This window comes from Sander lucioperca, chromosome 9, assembly GCF_008315115.2.
Source record: "Sander lucioperca isolate FBNREF2018 chromosome 9, SLUC_FBN_1.2, whole genome shotgun sequence".
In the NCBI taxonomy this organism is placed as follows: domain Eukaryota; kingdom Metazoa; phylum Chordata; class Actinopteri; order Perciformes; family Percidae; genus Sander; species Sander lucioperca.
This window is the reverse complement of record NC_050181.1, coordinates 8,252,544-8,273,569: the sequence shown is the minus strand read 5'-3', so window position 1 is coordinate 8,273,569 and position 21,026 is coordinate 8,252,544. Positions and strand designations below refer to the sequence as shown.

At 38.4% G+C, this 21,026-nt stretch overlaps 1 protein-coding gene across 1 annotated transcript in view; it reads left to right on the top strand.

The window, feature by feature from the left end:
• b4galt2 (UDP-Gal:betaGlcNAc beta 1,4- galactosyltransferase, polypeptide 2) overlaps nucleotides 1-21,026 on the top strand; it is a 160,570-nt gene that overhangs the window by 55,417 nt on the left and 84,127 nt on the right. The window lies entirely within an intron of this gene.

The following is a 21,026-nucleotide window of genomic DNA, read 5'->3' as shown; positions in this document are numbered from 1 at the left end:
TGCGGAAGTACTGGCTGTAGTCCTTTGCCTCTGGAAAATTTTATACCGATGACGTAAAATGACGATTTTTGTGTCATCGGTATACATTTTTCCAGACCCAAAATACAGAGATCCCCCCTCTCAGGGGGACATGAGGTAGGGAAGCACGGTCATTCAAAAATACTACCGTGTTTCTGCTGATACAAACCTTAATGCTAAATTGGTGAAGTATCCCTTTAAATTATCACAAGCCCAGATTTTTCATTTCTCACAGTTGATGCAACAGTAAGCTATGAAAATGTCTTTTTTTTTCTGTGGATTGGTTTTGATATTGTAATAAAACTTGACCTCCAGAGAACATCTCCATCACTGATCTGCTGAAGGAGAGGAAAATGAATGCAGCAGAGCATTTAAGTACTTGAGTGTCTGTGTTTTTTTTTTTTTTGACTAAAGCAGCATAACACATATGAACACCAGAGACCGTGCCGTTGGATGTGATCCTTGCAGTCGGGCCATGAAATCCCACAGCCACAGTTTCGCTGTGATAAAACTGTCATTTCTGCCAGCATCTTTGGCAGAAAAGTCGCCAGTTGGATGCAGTTCTGAAATGTAATTTAGCTACTCAGAAAAAAAGTTGTTAAACTGTTAAGTCAAGAAGCCATGATGGCTTGTGAAAGCAATAATTTAATTTGTAGGACTACTGTGATTGCTGAAAGTTGATTAGTTGTAATTATGCATCATAACTACGATACATGATAATAATAGATGGATTGAAAGAAAAAGGACATTTGTTTTACTCTAAATTATTACATTTCTTTCTGACTTTTCTCTATTTTTTCTTTTTCCCCTGTCTATTAATTAACACACTTGTCAGGCCTCTAAAAACCTTAAATGAAACAATCCAAGAAGGAAAAATGTACTTCTGTTCATGTTCATGCTAAGGCTATAACCTGTAATGATTGGTCACAAGTAGATAGTGCTTGGTTTTAAGGAAATTACTTTCTAATATTAACAGCATTTTCTACTGCTGCTATCGCACAATCGTCCAGAAAGAGGAGACAAATGTTGTTAATGTGATAACTTTCCAAGTTATTGTTGCAGTATCCTATCACATAGTCATACGTTTTGCAGTGTTTTAGCACCATAAACCTTTAAACCCATGGATCTATTAACTGGATTTCAAAATCTTAAATAGTTTTTGATCCAGTATAAGTCTGGAAGCTGTTTTATGAAAAAATAATTGTTCTTTTTTCACAGTCACACTTTCTTGCAACACAAAAATGTATACTTTAGTTTTTATTGTTCCACATTACCCAACATGCATTATACAGCTCCCAGAGAACAGTTGTTTCACTTAGCAATGCAAAATGAGAACAGGAGTTTTTTTCAAGTGAGTCATAACCTTTATTGAAAATAAAGAATGAAATCTTTCTTCAAACTGCTCACAACTCAGACATGCACCCTGCGGTCGCTGTACTGTTTTGTATAAAAGGTTTCAAGGATCAGTTTATTTGTCAAATTATCATTAATTGTTTCTTATTGAAGATTTTTAATCCCTGGATTGATATCCATCCATCCATCCACCCATCCATCCATCCATCCATCCATCCATCCACCCATCCATCCATCCATGCGTCTGCCACGTAGCTTATGCTAATGTGGTGCTTGCGCTGTAATAAACAGTCTGTGTTCCCTGTTTGCATGGCTTAGCAGACAAAGATTGATGCCCCTTTACCAACCCCTGCACTTCTGTGGCATCTGTTTTCCTCAAACCTCCAGCTCTGGTTTTTGTAGTTTGTTTTCGCATCGGTGGTTACATTTCCTCCCCATATGCAGATGTTTCATTGCTGATTGTTTATGAAGTGATGACAATCTCTTGGTTGGGTTCTGCTTTTCTATAGCTGCAGAAATGTTTTTATGTGTGTCACCCATTGACTTGTCCTTCAACAACCTCCTCCTCAATTGTGTTTTTTCATTACTGTTACTGTACTTTAAGAGCAGACAGCGATCCTCATTCAAGATGAAGACACACTGTCGAAAATGGCTTATGACAAACTAGAAATACTGTCAAAAGATAGCAGGAGGCTGTGGTGATACATTTTTGCAGGACTCAGACAGCATAATGTATTCCAGCAGCGGCATGTTACAGGCTGGCATTTGAATATCAGCCCCATAACACCTGTGTCAGCAAATGTCTAGCAATACATCACATTCAAATACCCTTTATTTCCTATATTACTTTCATGCAGCTGGCTGATATATTAATACAACAATTTCTTTCTTTCTTTCAATCCCCAGCTGACCTGACCTCTAAGACGGCACAAAATATGTTGCAATACAAAAATGTTTAATCCCTTGCTAATTATACTTGCTTTTGTTTTGAATTTTTCAAATTCTGTAATGTATGAAGTGCTGCTGGTTGTCTATAGATTAATGACTTGTAGTTTATTCAAAAAAGTATTGCATGAAATTTTGCACGTGGACTGTTAAGTCTGTCTTTTCAACAGCAAATACCACATTATATTGCCTGGAAATGCTGTAATGCATTCACTGAGAAAAGTATTAGATAGTACAAGAAACAATATTAATAATTCATCAAAATCATGAGAAGGGAAAAAGAAGAAACAAGAGGAGTAAAGTCCCAGATAAACAAACCCTCACACTGTGAATCTAAATACAAACAAGAGAGGTCGGAGACCTGCAGGCTTTGTTGCCGATGAGAGGAGCAACTGTAGCCTCTCCTCTTCTCTCCTCTCCTCTCCTCTCCTCTCCTCTCCTCTCCTCTCCATATTCTTACTTTCTGTCTCCTCTTCCCTTCACCCCATCTCCCTGCTCTCTCTTCGTAGCCGCAGCACAATGATGATAAATATTTCAGACGTGGCTTCCAAATGTATTCACAGTGATTTCTTGCTTGATACAGTTTGGTCATTGTTTAATACATCACTGAAATCCATGTGAGGCAAGATGTATCAGGCTGAATTACAAAGTAGGGATGCAGTACAGAAAAGCAAATTAAGACCCCACAGATTTATGTACTCTTTGCGACCATAACATCCTGGTATTCTGGTAGTCTACTGTACGTATAGATAAGGGGAGTAAGTTATAACTGTGATATACACTCACCTAAAGGATTATTAGGAACACCATACTAATACCGTGTTTGACCCTATCCTATCAATATGGGCCAACATTTCTAAAGAATGCTTCCAGCACCTTGTTGAATCAATGACACAAAGAATTAAGACAGTTCTGAAGGCGAAAGGGATCCCCCACACCATTACACCACCACCACCACCTGCCTGCCCAGTGGTAACAAGGCATGACGGATCCATGTTCTCATTCTGTTTACACCAAATTCTGACTCTACCATCTGAATGCGTGTTGTGGCTTCACAAATGCTTTACTGCATACCTCGGTTGTAACGAGTGGTTATTTGAGTCAAAGTTGATCTTCTATCAGCTTGAATCAGTCGGCCCATTCTCCTCTGAGCTCTAGCATCAACAAGGCATTTTCGCCCCCCAGGACTGCAGCATACTGGATGTTTTTCCTTTTTCAGACCATTCTTTGTAAACCCTAGAAATGGTTGTGCATGAAAATCCCAGTAACTGAGCAGATTGTGAAATACTCAGACCAGCCCGTCTGGCACCAACAACCATGCCACGCTCAAAGTTGCTTAGATTACCTTTCTTTCCCATTCTGACATTCAGTTTGGAGTTCAGGAGATTGTATTGACCAGGATCACACTCCGAAATGCATTGAAGCAGCTGCCATGTGATTGGTTGATTAGATAATTGCATTAACGGGAAATTGAACAGGTGTTCCTAATAATCCTTTAGGTGAGTGTATATGATAATATATCAGTGTTGTGTTTACAGCTTGTTTTCCAGCTTCCAAGTTGCCAAAAAATTGATTGTTGCTGCTCTCCAAATCACTTGGTTAAAGTTAAAGAATAGTCATTGTCTTAGTTAAATATTTGAAAACATTCCCCCCCCCCCCCCCCCACACACCTTTTGAAAATGTAATGCATTTAAGTGAGTACATTTTAACTGACCTACTTTTTATTTAAGTGAATTTGTGCACAAGTACTTTTACTTGAGTACAATTTCTTTAAAGTAGCAGTACAATATACAGTATTACAGTATTCAATACTCTTTCCACCTCTGAATAAACCTATAAAACATAAGCGATGCTAGACCCAAAAGTCCACCCAACTTCTTCTTCATGACTTTTGTGCAAGAACTAGAAACTGACTGGAACAGATGCTCCCATTGAACGTAATCCGGGCAGCAATTAAATTCCCTCCAATATGTATTTGGCAAAGCAAATTACTAGAATATAAAGAGATTTTGCAGGAAACAGGGTGGATCAGTATGTTTAGTGCTTTTACAATTTCTCAAGAGGGAACGACATGATTAAAACATTGCATTGCATTAACAGAGCGAGAGTCACTCTTCTGTATCATCATCATTGCTGCTTCCTAAGTAGACATTTATGTTATTTTAATGAAAGATTTTCTTTTTTCCATTCACGTACTATGTGCAATTTTTCACCTCCCCTGTATCCACAAACATCTTGTGATTCCTTGTAGATGCAAAACATTAATTTGTCACACTAGTCAAGTCAAGTCAACTTTATTGTCACTTCTACAATATGTGCCAGACATACAGAGCTATTGAAAATACGTTACTCTCCGACCCACGGCGCAATAAGGACAGGTACAACAAGTATAATATAAAAGATAAGAAATATTTACAAATAAAGATTAAAAAGATAAGTAATATGTACAAATAAGATAAAGAAAGATAAGTAATATACACAATACAGTAATACATTCTAATTAGTGCAAATGTAAGGCAAAATCAAACAGTACAGTGCAGTAATTACTACTGTAATTACTGAAAGTTGATTAATTTTACTTCCACATCATAATTCCAATACAAGATAATAAAACAGTAAAAACTCAGTATATTATCACACATATAATATGCCTTTGCAGATTGTGTTTTTTCTCCACGGCAGTTGGTAGAACATTATGTTTAATGTGCAGACCAACATCAATAACACATGTCGTACTCAACGGGTCACAAGAATATTTAAAGAGTTAAGAAAGAAAAGAATATTTATTATAAATATACAGTATATAAAATATTTTTCTCTGTCAGTTAATACTTTTATCTCGTCAGGCCTCCAAAAAACAGATGAAACTATAAATAAAACAATCCAAGAAGCAAACTGGTAAAGCATTTTCTAACCAACATACATTCCAATATACTGTAGTATCATTGATTAGGGCTGGGCAATATATCGATATTATATCGATATCGTGATATAAGATACCCTATACCCTCTTAGATTTTGGATATCGCAATATGGCATAAGTGTTTGTTTGTCCTGGTTTTAAAGGCTGCATTACAGTAAAGTGATGCTATTTACTGGACTTAGCAGACTGTTTTATCTACTCTAATATTTGCCTTTAACCACTTATTTATCTAAAACCTCATTGTGAAAATATTTTGTGAAAGCACCAACCCTACAATAATGTTGAATTGAAACATTTGGTCATGAACATCATGAAATTTGATTTTCTCCATATCGCCCAGCCCTACTTTAAATGCATGAAATACAGGAAGACTTTTTCCCTTATTCACATGTTGGCCATGTTTGACAGGTCCATTGGATGATTGGCATTACACCATCTTGGTAGCTGCAGCACAAATCACTCAGGTTTCCACCCGAGAGAGAGAGAACAAATACAGCAGAAAGATCAGTTTACTTTGCTGATGACCAGTAGCATTGTTCGCTCTCTCTCTCTTCATCTCTGCATGGGCTGGAGATGAAAGAGCATGTTGAACAGGGAGGAGAGGACAGCTGCTGATGACGAGGGAACAAAAGAAGCCTGCTGTCCTTCCTCTCTCCTCCTCCATGCATTCTCCCTCTTTCTCTGTGTTTTTCCCTCTCTTTCTTGTCCATTCATTTTTCTCTCTCCCTGTCTCTGCATGCTTTACTTTCTCCCACTGCCTCACTTGATCTCTTTCCCTCAGTTCATTATTCTCACCTTTCCATTTCTCCTCCGTTGGCCTCTTCCTCGTCCCTCGATTATTTCTGGTCTTTCGGAGCTCTGTGTTGAAATCTGACCTGTCACTGTGTCTTTGGAGACAGATGGAGTTGGGTTGCCAGGGGTTTCAACCCTGCAGAAAAGCAAAGCTGCAGTTACATCAGTAAATCAGCTCCCATTTAAGCGACAGCCCAGGTCCATGCATTGTCTGTGTGTGTGTGTGTGTGTGTGTGTGTGTGGGTGTTGGGAGGCAGGTTTCATTTGGTGGATGTGGCTTTGAGAGGCTTTCTTCCAGTCTGTAGGTGGGTTTACATCCAAGTACTCAAATTTACATCCAACTGTGATGTTTCAAATAAGAAAAGTGGAATAGAAACTTGAAGAATTCCAACAAAAATAGTTTTTAAGCCTATTTGAGTGCAGATTATGCTACATTTCTCAATTAAGAAATAATGTGTTAAGTAACTACATTCCAGCATCTCCTGTACATGCTGAACTGAACATAAACACAATTATGTTATACAGGTGTTGTAATATCTTTTTTTATTTTATTTTTATTTTTTTTTAAAGATTATTTTTTTGGACTTTTCCGCCTTTTAATTGACAGGACAGCTAGGTGAGAAAGGGGAGAGAGAGGGGGAAGACATGCAGAAAATCCTCACAGGTTGGAATCGAACCCTGGACCTCTGCGTCGAGGCATAAATCTCGAAGTAAATGTGGGCCTGCTCTACCCACTGACCCAACCCGGCCACGGTGTTGCATTATCTTTATATATTTTTGTTAATACATGTTACTGTTCTGCCAGCAGGATACTAGCAAATTCCAAAAACTAGCAACAGCCTGCTAGTACTCTGTTACAGTACAAGTTAGTCCACATGAATATGAACATGTAACTTAATTTACCTAATTTAATTCGCTAAAACTAATGCCGTCTAATACATCAGTCCTGCAATAAATCTTACCTTCATGAAGGTTATAAACTAAACATACGGTACCTTCATAGCATCGAGCAGTTTAGCAATAATACATTTTTGAAAACATGATGAAAATCATTGCAAGAGCCTAACGATCAAAAATAGTGAATTTGCTTTAAAGTGGCTATTTGTAATTTTCAGTTTGTGTTGATTCTAGCGGCCGCTTATAGTGTTTTTACCACACCTGCTGTCGTAAAGGTCACATAGTTGCGATGAATGTTTTGCTCAGACAGAAAATCCTTCATTTACAATAAAAGAATACGTTAAAGGTGCATCGTTGCATCACTGCACTGTGCCACGAGCCAAAGCATTAAGAGTTTGTTGTTGCAACGAACGTAATAATAACTTAGATTCATATATTTTTTCATGAAACCCAAGAACGCTTTACACAAGTACAGGGGGACAATGGGAAAGAAAATAGTAGGCCAACACAAACACGGACTGAAAAGAAATATAACCGGGTGCTAAATGAAGGGGGACATAATCTAATTTAGGTTACTGACTACAACCACATTGCACATTGTAAAGTTATTTTATGAATGAAATAGACATATTACACACCTGAGGGCCAATTTGGGGACGCTTTTGAATAATTTACAATCCCGTAATTGTCTCCATTTGTTGAATTCCCTTTTAGCTTTTAGTTGTTCTTTGTTTAATTTCCTTCTTTCCTGTGATGGTCCTGCCCCAGTATCAGCCACAACTACAACAGATAACTTCTAAAATAAAATAAAAATACATTTAGGCCGATATAAAGAAATCTCCTGCTACCTTTTTTACCCGGCTGCATAGGCTTTTCCAGTGTTACAAAGAAATAGCGTTCTTTTCACTGTTAGTCTCGTCTGCTGTTACAGGTCATTTATGATCTATATATGAAAGATTACACAGTTTCAGAAACATTAAAAAGTTACATATAGTAACTTTAATTTAGGAGGAATTGGGTGGGCATTGGCTCAGCTTGCCCACTGTTATCAGCCAATGTAATTAATGCTAAATAATAATTAGTTCTTCAAAAACGTTTTATTTTCCATTAATTGAGGAAGCCAACTTATTCCCGTCAGAGCAGCTGAAACATGTCAAATTCACAATATTTATTGTTATATTTCAAATGTTTGTGAAGAATGATTCATTACTTTTGGTGGAAATAAAACACTGTCTCTTTACTTGAGGCCACATTTGCATTTATGCCTACTGGTACATTCGTTATATTTTTATTGCGGCATTTTTCCTTCACATTGCTTAAAAAGCAATGTAGAAGGTCGCCCTGCCATGTTTTCAGTTTTGTATTTTGGTTTGTTTAATCAGTGATTACTGTTGGTTTGGGTACAACATACAAGAACAAGAGGTAAAAAGAGCCAATTTGTTATGAACACTATATATTGTTAATAAGCACTTTGCTCTGTGATTGTTTATTTGTCTGTCTGTCTGTGTGTGTGTGTGTGTGTGTGTGTGTGTGTGTGTGTGTCTGTGTGTGTGTGTGTCTGTGTGTGTGTGTGTGTGTGTGTGTGTGTGTGTGTCTGTGTGTGTCTGTGTGTCTGTAATTGAATTTGCTAAGGTGTGTATTTTGTCAAAACTGAAGGGAATCTTGCTGTCTGTTGCCATTCCTACAGATATATATCATCTTCAGCTGCAGACACACACACACACACACACACACACACACATGCGCGCGCGAGTGAGCCGCGATGTGTGTGTGTTGGTCTTTTATGTTGGTACTTCTATAAATATCTATAATATTGAGCTGTGTATCATGTATCTCTGAATCAGTTTTGATGTGTGTGTGTGTGTGTGTGTGTGTGTGTGTGTGTGTGTGTGTGTAGAGAAACAGTTTTATTTTATTTTTTCCATTATTTTTGAACAACACAACAAAAGAGTTTGCAGTAACATTTGAATATAAATGCAGAAACGACAATAAAACAAGACTCCAAATGTGCTGTCAGGTTGAACACAAACAGCTTTTAACAGCGGCTGCTGAGTGCTGATTTAAACTACAGCTCGAAGCATAAATCATTAACATATGCAGGTATGCTGCAGGGGAGGTTAATAAATAAGAGATTCAGAATAAGAACATGTTTTTCAGTGTTTTTTAAGTCAGGATTATAAATGAAGAGAGGAGAGTGGGAGAGACCTCAGGTGTGTGTAAGTATATACCAGCCTGTCAGGGCTACTAGCTGGGCAAACACCACCAGCTGGAGACTTTGACAGCATCCCTCTCTCTGTTTTGCTTTGTCTCTGTCTTCCTTCATTCCTCAGTGTTTTCAGCCACTCTTTCACTTTCAACCGGTTTATCTTTCCGTGTCTTCCAGTCTGTCTTACCTGCAGCTACGCTTAATAACATTTTCTGTTGTCAGTGGTTGGGATTAAACTCATTTAAAATCATTAGCTTCTTTGTTTCGTCCACATTATGAAGAGCACACATTACTTATTATTGTATTCATATTTTCTTTTTATGCAGTCAATGCTCTTGTTACTTATTTTGCGGCTTTAGAGTCGTAGAACTGTCATTTTTGCGTCAATAAAATGTGATCCGTCGTATTGTGGGGCTGAGCAAAGTAGTGTACTTGTAATTCATTTTTTAGCTCCATTGAGGGAAGATTTAAATTTCACACTTAGAATTCCGACTTTTGAATAAAATGGCAGAGGTTATAGTGAACCATATAATGAATACGGATTAATATTAGACAAAGCCAGGTGTTGAATTATTTTATTTTCATTTTCACATGCTGTTACTTCTCTGACATTTTATGTTTTGTAAATCAATATTTGTTATTGCCTTTGTATTTGTTAGTATGTCCATATTGTTTACATTTGTATGCATGTGTTTACATGTGAATTTTGATTACTCAGAAAACTCTATTTTCCATTTCTGTTATTTTCTGTGAGGATTCATCCGTGACTCTATGTGGCTCCTAATTTTGGTGATGCACTGTAAGTTGAAAGTCTGATCGAGTATGGAGTTATTGTTGTTTCTTTATAACCCAAGCAAAAGAAATTAGTTTGAGAGCATATTTCTCTCACTGCAATCTAAAACTAAGGTTGTCTTTTTTGCATCACAAAAGGTTTTGCTTGTGAGTTAAAAAGTTTTGAGTCAAAAAGTTTTGAGTAAGGCTTAGATAAGATAAGAGTTTCTATTGGTGGGTTTGACTGGGTATGGCCACACCCACATTCAAGCGCTGCAGCCAATAGAAACATGGCTGCAGCTGTGGTAGGCGGCGTCCAGTCTCTTCACCTAAAGCTACACTTGACCTATTGGCCACCATTTTTCTTTGACTGTTTCCCTAACTGAGCTAAGTAACAACAAAAGAAGCCATATTGTGCAGAGTTGAAAAATAATGTAGCTGTTCTATTCATATCTTGTAGCTGCAAGGCTCTCAAATTAAAACATATACCCTGCACTTGACCCTCATAGTCATTAAGACATTTATATATTATACTATACTATACTACTAATATAATTACAATAGAGTGCAAAATCATTAAACAATGAGCCACTGTGTACGCACTTTCAGAGGTCAAGTTAAGCTGTTTACGTTTTTTGTTTCAGTAATGATTTAATACAGGAATTTCCTCAATTTGATGATTTTGCTACATTTTAATGAGGATTCCGTGTGTTTTTCCAGTTTATCTCTTTCATTTCTCACACAACTCATCTTTATTCAAAATCTCTGTCTCTTCTGTCTCTTTGTGTGTGTTTAGAAAGCCATCCATGTCTTTATATCCATCCTCCTTGATTAATGTAAGTCCTTATGTTTTAGTATCACTCGTCCTTCTCTATCCCATCTCCAGCTAGATCAGAAAGCCCTTGCAAGGCTTCTAACAAGATTCAAAATGAGAGACCATATCACTCTGATTATTGCGTCCCTCTACCTGCTAGCTCTAGATCCTCTAACCAAAAGCTCTTCCCAGATTCAGGTTTCTCAGTAGCAAATTTTGTTATTGTGTCTTACCAAGTCTCGCTCACGAAGAAGTCTCGTTCTGAAATCTTGCGAGAGGTGACTTTACTCATACTCTTACCACATTGTTGAAATCAGTTAAATATTCAGCCATGATAGACACATCTTTAGATAACACTAAGCTACACTTTCTGTACACCAACACAACAAACTGTTCCTAGCACTCCTCTCTTTAACTCCCACTCACTGTTTCCATCGCTTTCCGACGGTAACAAGTCACCTTTCACATGATTTCAGATCAAATCTTCTCCTTAAGAGCGACTAAGTTAGACACAACAAACAGACCGGATGAAGCACAAGGTCACTTACGCACAAAAAACATTTGGAAATAGAATCCAGGTTAAAAAGAACCAAAGTTTCCCTTTAACTTGTATTGGTGTTAATTTGTCCCTCTATTTGTCCATCTTCTTTCCACCTTGGCATGACTGTTTCAAATCTGATGTCCGTGTGTGTTCAGCTTTTTGCGTCCACACACACAGACGGACATATTTGGATAGCCTTTAATTGTGACAGACAGAAGAAAGAAATACCAGGGAGAGAAAAGGAAAGGAGATTAAAGCAGAGGAAGATCCGGACAGACGTGAACAGAGGGGAACTGATACACTGACACTGATGCTCTCAGATGGGTTTATGTGCGTCTGTGTGTAGACAGACACATGCAAATACACACACGCATGCAAGAAGTGTCAAAGTACAGCCTTCCGAAATGTCAGAATCATTTCCGGTAGAATTATGTGCTCGACATGAACTGCTCCCTTTAAAGAGCGTTTAGTTGTTCCTTTTCTGAATCACAGCTAAAAAATGTTTAGGTCAGGCAAAGATGATACACTCACTGGTAAATTTGTGTTTGTGCAATATACAGCTCATCCGGTCCAGTCATCCACATTGATCGAGTAGTCATCGAAAAAGTATTGTTAGGATTTTGAGATCTGATTTAGGTTTTATGAGATACAATAACTGTATTCTATATGCCCTTAATCCGAAAACAGCTCTTGTCTCCTGAGACTATTTTGAAATATGTGTTGACAAATTCTCCAAAACTGTATTAAATATGAGCTGGAGATGTATTTACAGACAAACAGCCACTGTACAAATGTTAGATGTAGCTGTTAGCAATCTAGCATTGTGCGCACTGACTTGTATGCGTAGTTTGGCTGTGTGTTGTGATTATAACTCAATTGTATTTGTGTTCAGTCGGAAGATTTTAGCCATCACGATATTGGCATTTCATTTAAGCTTGTTTTTAGCAAAAGGCTTTATGCCGGACAAGGTTAACAGCTAACGTATCTGACATTGTCTCATTTTAGCGTAATGTTTAATGACTTTGTAATGGACAGTTCGGTATTTTCGTGTCTGTCTGACACACGTCAAGAATGCTATTTTTTTAACTTCTGAAATGTGACTTTAACTCAGTTCTAGACCAATAATAATTATTTTGCTGTGTTATTTCCTGGCATCATGAAAAGTTGAGTCTACATTGTAATCCTCTGGCAGCCTGAACCCAGCTCCCAGCACCATTTCATGCCGGCCACACTGAGCCACACTGTGCCATGACAGCATCATGACCTTGGAGTCTTCATGCTATTTGCTACAGCTGATTCAGGATACTAATTCTTCCGAGAATAATGGTTGTGTGTGTGTGTGTGTGTGTGTGTGTGTGTGTGTGTGTGTGTGTGTGTGTGTGTGTGTGTGTGTGTGTGTGTGTGTGTGTGTGTGTGTGTGTGTGTGTGTGCTTGCGCGCTAACATTGTGCCAATTACCACATCAGTGTGCCAGCTGGACAGTGGCAGAGAGACCTGTAGCTGTACCGCCACACACACGCTTACACACACAGAGACATATGCTGGCATGCTAGTGTCATATCCACTGCCAGTCATGCAGATTTGATATCATGTAATGGGGGAGCAGTCCAAATCTTGCCGAAAACAGAATCTAGGGAAATACACACATGTTGGCATGGTCGGTAGAGCCAGTAAACAACACAGTTGTGGCTGCTGTTCCTAGATTACTTGGAATAGATTATTTCCAGATTAATAGGATGATGAAAATCAAGGATTCATTTCGCATAATTGGCAATTTAACAACAGTCCATGTGATTAAAAACAACACACTTTTTTCTGCTTCTTCTTTTCCTGTGATTGATGAAGTTTTCTGATAATTAATCAATCTTAAAGCCCCTATGTTTAAAATGTCTGACCTTGGTGCATCTCAGTGTATCCATCCCGACTATGACTGTCAGCGTGAAAGATACAAAGTTTCCTTCGGGGATATAATTTGAAGTTGGAAAAAAGGTAATAAATTGCAATATATCGCAGAATATCGCAATATGTTTAAAATTGCAATAATATCGTATTGTGACATAAGTGCCGTGATGATTATATTTTTATACTTTCTTTGTGTTGGAATTTTAAACTCTGGGTCGATTTATGAGGACTATGGTTAACTGCTCCTCAGATATCTGCAGGATAAATGAATGAAATCAACTACTTTTAGTTTCCTTAAAATAATATTTATTAAAATGAAAACAGTAAAAATAACAAAAATTAATGACTAAGTTTTTTTGGTCTTATTTTTTTTTTGTGCAAACCATAACTCAAAGTAGTACTCTTTCAATAATCAAAGTGCAAACGGAGACTGACTATCTTTGTTCTTCAAGCATGGTACACTGCTCAACCTAAGATATGGTCATGTTCATTTTCAGGAATATGAGCATGTTCACGTTTTCTGGCAGTAGTTGAGACCTTTGGGCACTAACTATGTCTCCTGCAGTTGAATAACCATCAAACACTCAACAGATGATTTTGTGGAGACAGATGTTCTTTTCTCCTCTTCTGCATTTCATTCATTACAGCAGTAAACAAGGAAGTAGCTACGAGACGAGGGGAGAACTTCTCTTTGTTTAACGTCATTAAAAGTAAAGTTAGGTTTTGGTTTTGGCTTTCCGACTCATTTTAAAAAAACACAGAGAGAGGAAAAAGTACCCTCTAACGTTCTGGGTTTTACAGGCAGGTTTTTTCCAACTGCATCTCCGCTGCCGCTCTGCAAAATTTAACTCGGAGTCAACTTTGGAGAACGGGCGGTGGTAACTTCTATTCTAATTTCGAGGTCGAAGCCAGACTCCGTCATGATGGCAGCTGATCTGCACTTGCGTACTGAATTAGCGAGAGAATTTGTCACCTCGACAAGACATCGTCACATTTTAATATTGCGAGACCTCTATTACTGCCTTATGTGTAACATGGATGTGAATTTCTCTGGATATTTTAAGGGATGACAGGCTGTGTAGAAAAACAAATTAATAACCTGACAGTTACACTAACAGTACTGCAGAGTAGGGTAGGGGTGTTGACAGCCTCCTCCCCCCATTGCTTTGTGTTTCCGTTGTTATTTTCCTCTAGTTCTTCAGCTGTTTCTTCTCCATTTCAGTTTTTGTCTGTTTATTCTCCCTCTGCTGTCCTTCTGTCTCTAAAATACTACCCTCCCTTCTTTCATGCTCTTTCTTTCCTTCCTTTTATACTTTCTGACGCCGTCTTTGTCGCCCTTTCACACACCCTGTTTCCCGTGCCAGGATAGGATGTTGTTGTTACAGTACATGCATTCTCCATCTGTTTCATGCCCCCCTACTTCCAACCTCTTCCGTCTCAGATCAAAAACACATCGGTGAACATACTGTGCACATGGATATGAGCCATTAAGTGCTTTTTGCCTTGCTTGTTTGGGTAATAATCCACAACACTGGTATTCAGTAGAACATGGAGTAGTACTTCAGTAAATGCTGATAAAAGTACTCTTCAGCACTTTTTCCAGAACCAGTACTTTTATGTGGAATGTTTCATGCATAGAAATAGAATGAGAGTATAACGGACATTGAGCTGTTTGCCGTGGTCATTTGACTAGTTTAAAAGAAAATGGCGATTGTTGTTGCAGTCACTTGTTTAGAGAACTCAGTTTTGGCCTACCGTCCACACTAAGCGGGCGTTTTCCTTGTGTTTGTCTCTTGTTGCAGAAATTATCCAGCAATCCTCAATTCCTCTAGCAGCAAGGCAACAGACAAGTCGGTTTATGTGGAAGTTTATGGGGAACCACGACGGTCACAGTTATTTGCAATGGCAACGGTAGACGTAAAAATGGCCACCGCTCTGACCATCCTCCTATGTTGATTTGAATGGGATTAGCTGTTTTACTCTTCATTATATATATTTTTTGGGGCATTTTAGGCCTTTATTTGTATAGGACAGTTTAGACTTGAAAGGGGCGAGAGAAGGGGACTGACATGCAGAAGAGCCGCAGGTTAGAGTCAAACCCGCGGTCGCTGTGTCAAGGAGTAAACCTCTATATATGGGCACCTGTTTACCAGGTGAGCTAACCAGAAACCCAACTCTTATTATAGTTCTATGGTTCCATGCCATAATTAGTTTCATCAGCTTGAAATTCATACTTATTAATGAAATTTCCCCGTTAAGGCTTGTTTGTGTACACACAGGTTGGCTATCGTACATTACACCTGAAAATAAAAAATACTCTATTCATGTCTGCAAGTGTGGCTGAACAAGGGAACAGATCAAATTCCAGGGGAATTGTGGCCTTTGCTTTTATGTTAATATTTTGATGAAAGTAATATACAAAACCTGTACAATTAGTCTTATTTCATCATTTTATTTATACATACCACTGTACTGTAATTAAAAGGCAACAGAAAGCTGTGAACAAGTTAGGTGATCAGTATCAGCCTAAATGATCAAAAATTACCATTTGAATGTTGTTGTTTTTTTTATCAATGATATCCTCAGTGTTTCCTCAACATAGAAACATAGAGTCTCCTGGATATTTTAATAACGTTGTAGGTTCATTTTATGGCCAACTTTGTTTTTGAGAAATTATGTTGTTTCCATCAGCTTGGTATGGGCAGGAATCAGAGCCGTACCAGATTTATAATCCAAAAGTGAGTAGATTGAAATTTTTGAATGAATTGTGTTTCTACAAATGATTTTTTTTTTTTTTTTTAAAGATGATTTTTTTTTTTTGGGATATTTTGGCCTTTATTTTGACCGGACAGCAGAAGACATGAAAGGGGAGAGAGAGGAGGGAACGACATGCAGCAAAGGGTCGCAGGTCGGAGTCGAACCCACGGCCACTGCGTCGAGGAGTAAACCTCTACATATGGGCGCCTGCTCTACCAACTGAGCTAACCGGGCGCCCCATGCAGCAGAATTTTAAGCTTTGTGAACAAGTTGTTTCTTACTGAAATGCACCTTGGGAGTTGTGGTTGACTTCCCTCCTCACGTCTTTATGTACACACTATTTGTACGGAGTTGTTGTTGACCTTTTGTACTTGTGAGCTGTTAATTCCGGCTGCACAATATGATGACGGCAGTTGACATCGTGAGGACGATAAAAAAATGATATATCGTGTAGCCCTACTGTGAATACACCACCGTTAACCTTTTATCTCTTTTTTTTCCAGACACACACACGCACGCACGCACGCACACACACACACACACACACACACACACACACACACACACACACACACACACACACACTGGGTGTTATGCATAAATACACACCCACACAAACAGATGACTGGATTTTTGCGTGTCAGGAGATTCCTAGATACCCTTAATCCTCTGATCCAGTAAATTCACATGAACACACACACTTACATGCAGATGCAGAAATACAGTTTCATAACACAGCCGTTTGTACTTGTACTAAGAGGATAGATCCACAATGAGGACTCTTGACAAGAGAAGAGGAGGATGACAACATGAGGTCAAAAAGAGGAGATACACAGAGTAAAAGATACTGAAGAAGGGAAAGACAAAATGCAGTGTACACATAGTTGCTTGACTTGAAGACTTTCTTTTTTCCCTTTCTTCTTGTCTCTCACATTCGTTTTCTTCCATCAAATCTCTTTTTTTCCTCTACCTCCCTCTCTTTTCCTCTCTTTCTCCCCTTTTTTGAAAGAATAGCAATTATTGTGCACAGTTGGTAGAGGCACTTGTAAATGATTGAAAGAGAGAGAAAGGGAGAGTGGCTGGGCTAATGAGATTCAAAGAGCTGAAAGTCTATTGTGACAGTGTCTGTCGATGGGAGGCAGGAAGAGAGGAACAATCTCTCCTTTCACTTTCTTTTCTCTAGTTTTTTTTCTTTCCATTCACTTTCTCCGACTCTCATTTCTCCCCTCATCCTGAAGCCAAAAATCAAACTCAATTATAAACTCTGTGAAATCTGACCCTGGCACTACTTCAGTTATCACTTAAGTAACAAAAAGTCTCAGAACAGGACTGCTGATTAACAAGCAGCCTGTTGTGTAGTTTATGTGGTCAGATGGCATGACCAGTGACTTCGTAGGATGACTCTGCAAGTCATGGTGTTATGTTCACAGATAAAAAAGAAAAGCTGTTTAGTCACAAGTCACTGCTTTTCCTCTTTTTATTCAGATTTAATCCCAAGCACATGTGTAGTAAGATGTTTTGTTGGTGTTGATTTAGCATTCAGTTACTGTGCATGGAGATGTAATAGTGGTGAGAAATTAAAGATTTGATTGCAATCACTGAACAAAGTTTTTTTTTTGTTATGCATAGCAGCATTTTAGACAAAGCAGTAAATATAGTATTTAACAAGATGATGCCTTTCCCCCCTTAAATACAGTGAAAAACGTAGCATAATGTGTAGACTTTAGCTAGAATTTTAAACCCTCTGCAGTCAAACTGTAAACTTGATGTCTCATGAAATGTATTTGCTAATCAATGTAAAAGTAGTTACTCTTAAAAATGCTCTCCACCAACTTAGTATTGCACTTCTGTTACATTGTGGACTCACCATTGACAGGCAAAAAGTATTACATTTGATGCAGCAGAACCAGAGATATATTTTTTTTATTCTATGCATTTTTTGTCAAAACTTGGTGCCTGCATTACCCATAAAGCAACTTAACCATCAGGGGTTTGGTCTGAAATTTGTGGGTGTTATGCTAGTAGTGGCTAATGTAGCCTTCAGCCACTCGCCTCAAGCAGAGATTTTTCTTTTCACACAGCTCCCTCTGGAGCCATAAAAGGCTATATAACAACTTACATGTGCAGTTGTGTAAACAGACTTTTAATCTGTAAAATCGGTACAGGTCCCCTTTAAGTAGTACAAGAAGTGTCCCTATTCGACAACCAACAGTGACAGCAGCATTAAACTCCACCAGTTAATGTGCATTCCACAGTTCACACTCTCAGTCTAACCTCAAAAAACACATTTTTCTCCTGCAATGATTGACACACAGACGCAATATCTGCGGGACCAGACCCAAAATCGATTAGACTGAATATGGTTTGGTCCTTTGGCTGCTGGAGCTGCTACCCCCGCGACCCGTTACCGGATAAGCGGAAGAAGATGGATGGATGGATGGATAGTTTGGTCCTGGCCCTACCTACTTGGGTCAAGTCTCTCTTACCAGGAAACAGAGTGGACTTGTTAAAATCTCTACACATGAATCCCACATTCAGAACCACTGGCCTGGTGGAGAGTGAGCATGAGTGTGATAGGATAGGAGGGAGAGGTGTAAATGTTATGTCAGCTTTCAGCTTTGATATATGAATTATGTGGTGAGAAGGGCAGAACAAATCAGACAAACTGGGAGAGGAGAGAGAGAAAAAGAAGCAAAGAGCACTACAATCTGCAGATGGAGGCTACTTCACAAAAACCCCTGATAACCTGTGTGTGTGTGTGTGTGTGTGTGTGTGTGTTTACAGTGCTTACTGCCTCAGTGCTCTCAGTGTATTGTGACGGTACATGTGCTACTAACCTAATAGCTCAGTGGGGGGGGGGGGAATTTGGTGTGTGCCTGTGTATAGTTTATATTTGCAAACAAAGCAGTGATGTATCCCCCAAAGTCACATGTGTCAAACTCAAGGCCCGCGGGCCAAATCCAGCCACTCGCAGATTTTAATCCGGCCCGATTATCAATTTATGTTCACAATAAATGTTTGCCCACCTAGTTTTTGTCGCGTTTTCAACGCTTTTGTTGCTTTTTCTGAAGTTTTTGTCACTTTTGCCGACACTTAGGCGCTTTTTTCTCAACGATTTTGCCACTTTTTCGGATGTTTTTTTTCCGTGTGTTTCGACATTTTTTGTCATTTTTTTCGACATTTTTTGTCACTTTATTTTTTGATGGCTAAGTTACTTTTTTTGAGCCAAGCTGTAAGTGAGAAGACTGAGATATGCAATAATACAGTCAACGATATTTGACTTTTTCAATTAAATAAAGCATGTCAATAAACTCGACATGTCTGGCCCTTGATGTGATTCTTATTTTCCAGTGTGACCCTTACTGAAACTGAGTTTGACACCCCTGCAAAGTGTACTACTGGGTGTCCCAGATAGAGCCATCAAGCTGTGTGTGTGCGTGTGTGTGTGCACATACCTGGGTTTGTAATTGCACCGCTATCAACCTACTATACATTTATCACTTCTTTCTCCACCAACATTAGCTCAAACCCCATTCTCCCTTTTTTCTTACATGCACGTGTACATGCACATTTCATCCTTGTCTCTCTTTACAGTACACACATGCACACACACACACACACACACACACACACACACTCACTTTGTATTATTCATGTCATCTGTGCCTGAGTAAAACAGGATGATGTCAGTGTTTATTTTAAAAAGGTTCCTCTACTCACGTCACTGGACTATTTGGAAGCTCTCTGACCTCTACCTGTCACCATCTTTTTAAATCAAAACAACATGCGTGTGAGTTGAGCTCCACCAATTAAGCAGTGAGCGAAATGCATCACTTCATGTGCAGCTCATCAGTTTTTGTCATTTGGTTGGAACTTTTCACTATCAACAAAATCTGGATCCTGCTTCTATCCCACAAGACAGAAGATTTCTGGGCCGGCTGCCCAACAGCACTGTATTGACAAGGTGTGTTGGTGACAAAGGCAAATAACAAACATTAAGCAAACAAGATTCAAAGTAGGGCTGTCAATCAATTAAAAAATGTAATCTAATTAATTACATACTCTGTGATTAATTAATCGAAATTAATCGCATACATAATTAACGGTGCCTGAACCGATACTTTTTAAGAAAGTAAAAAAAGAAAAGAAAAAAAAAGGGTACTAAACAACAGTTGGTGACATTAAAGAACGGCTTATTTATTGCTAAGGCCATATGGTCAAAATTAAATGATTTAATAATAATGTATAACAATAACATTAACTTATTTCACTAGTGAATTGCTGTTGAACGACAAAAACAACCACCAGATGGGAAAAGGACATTTAAAATAACTTCAAATGCACCACGAGGCTGTAGTTTACCAGTTTCATTGAATTGTGTTGCCGTCTGTTTCAGAGCATCAGAGAGAAGTGCAGATATATCAGTGGCACCAGATTTCGGTAGCCAGGGTTGGCAGGAAGAAGATTTTTTACAAGTAAATGTTCCAGTTAATGATCCAGGCAGCACATTCTCTTCTCCCTCCTTCATTTTACAGTCGAACGGCTCCAGGTCAAACGTCAATATGGAATGGATTAATCTGCGTTATTTTTTTTAACGTGTTATTTTTTCTCAGATTATTTTGACAGCCCTAATTTAAAGTAATAGTTTATTATTATTATTATTATTATTATTATTATTATTATTATTATTATTATTATTATTATTATTATTTATATTTGGGAAAATACACTTATGTCTTGGCAAAAGATGAGGAAATTGAAAGTACTTTCTTGTCTGCGCAATAAATACAGAGCTGGAGTCAGGAGGCTTAGCTTAGCATAAAGGAAGCAAAGGGAAACAAATAGCAAACAGAAAAAAATGGTGGTTTTACTGGTAGTTATGTGCTGTAGCTGTCTTGACAAAGTTTATCTATCCACCTTCTGTGCAGCGTCTCCGCTGGTTGCCTCTAACCTCAATGGTTGACCGAAATTCCTGGAAGTTACTGCATCCCGCTGATTTTTACGAAAGAAAATACACATAAAAAAGCACATAACTTCCCGTAAAACCCCAAATAGTCGTTTCTACATTTCTGTTTGTAACAAACATGATATGTGTGCTGGTACTGTAA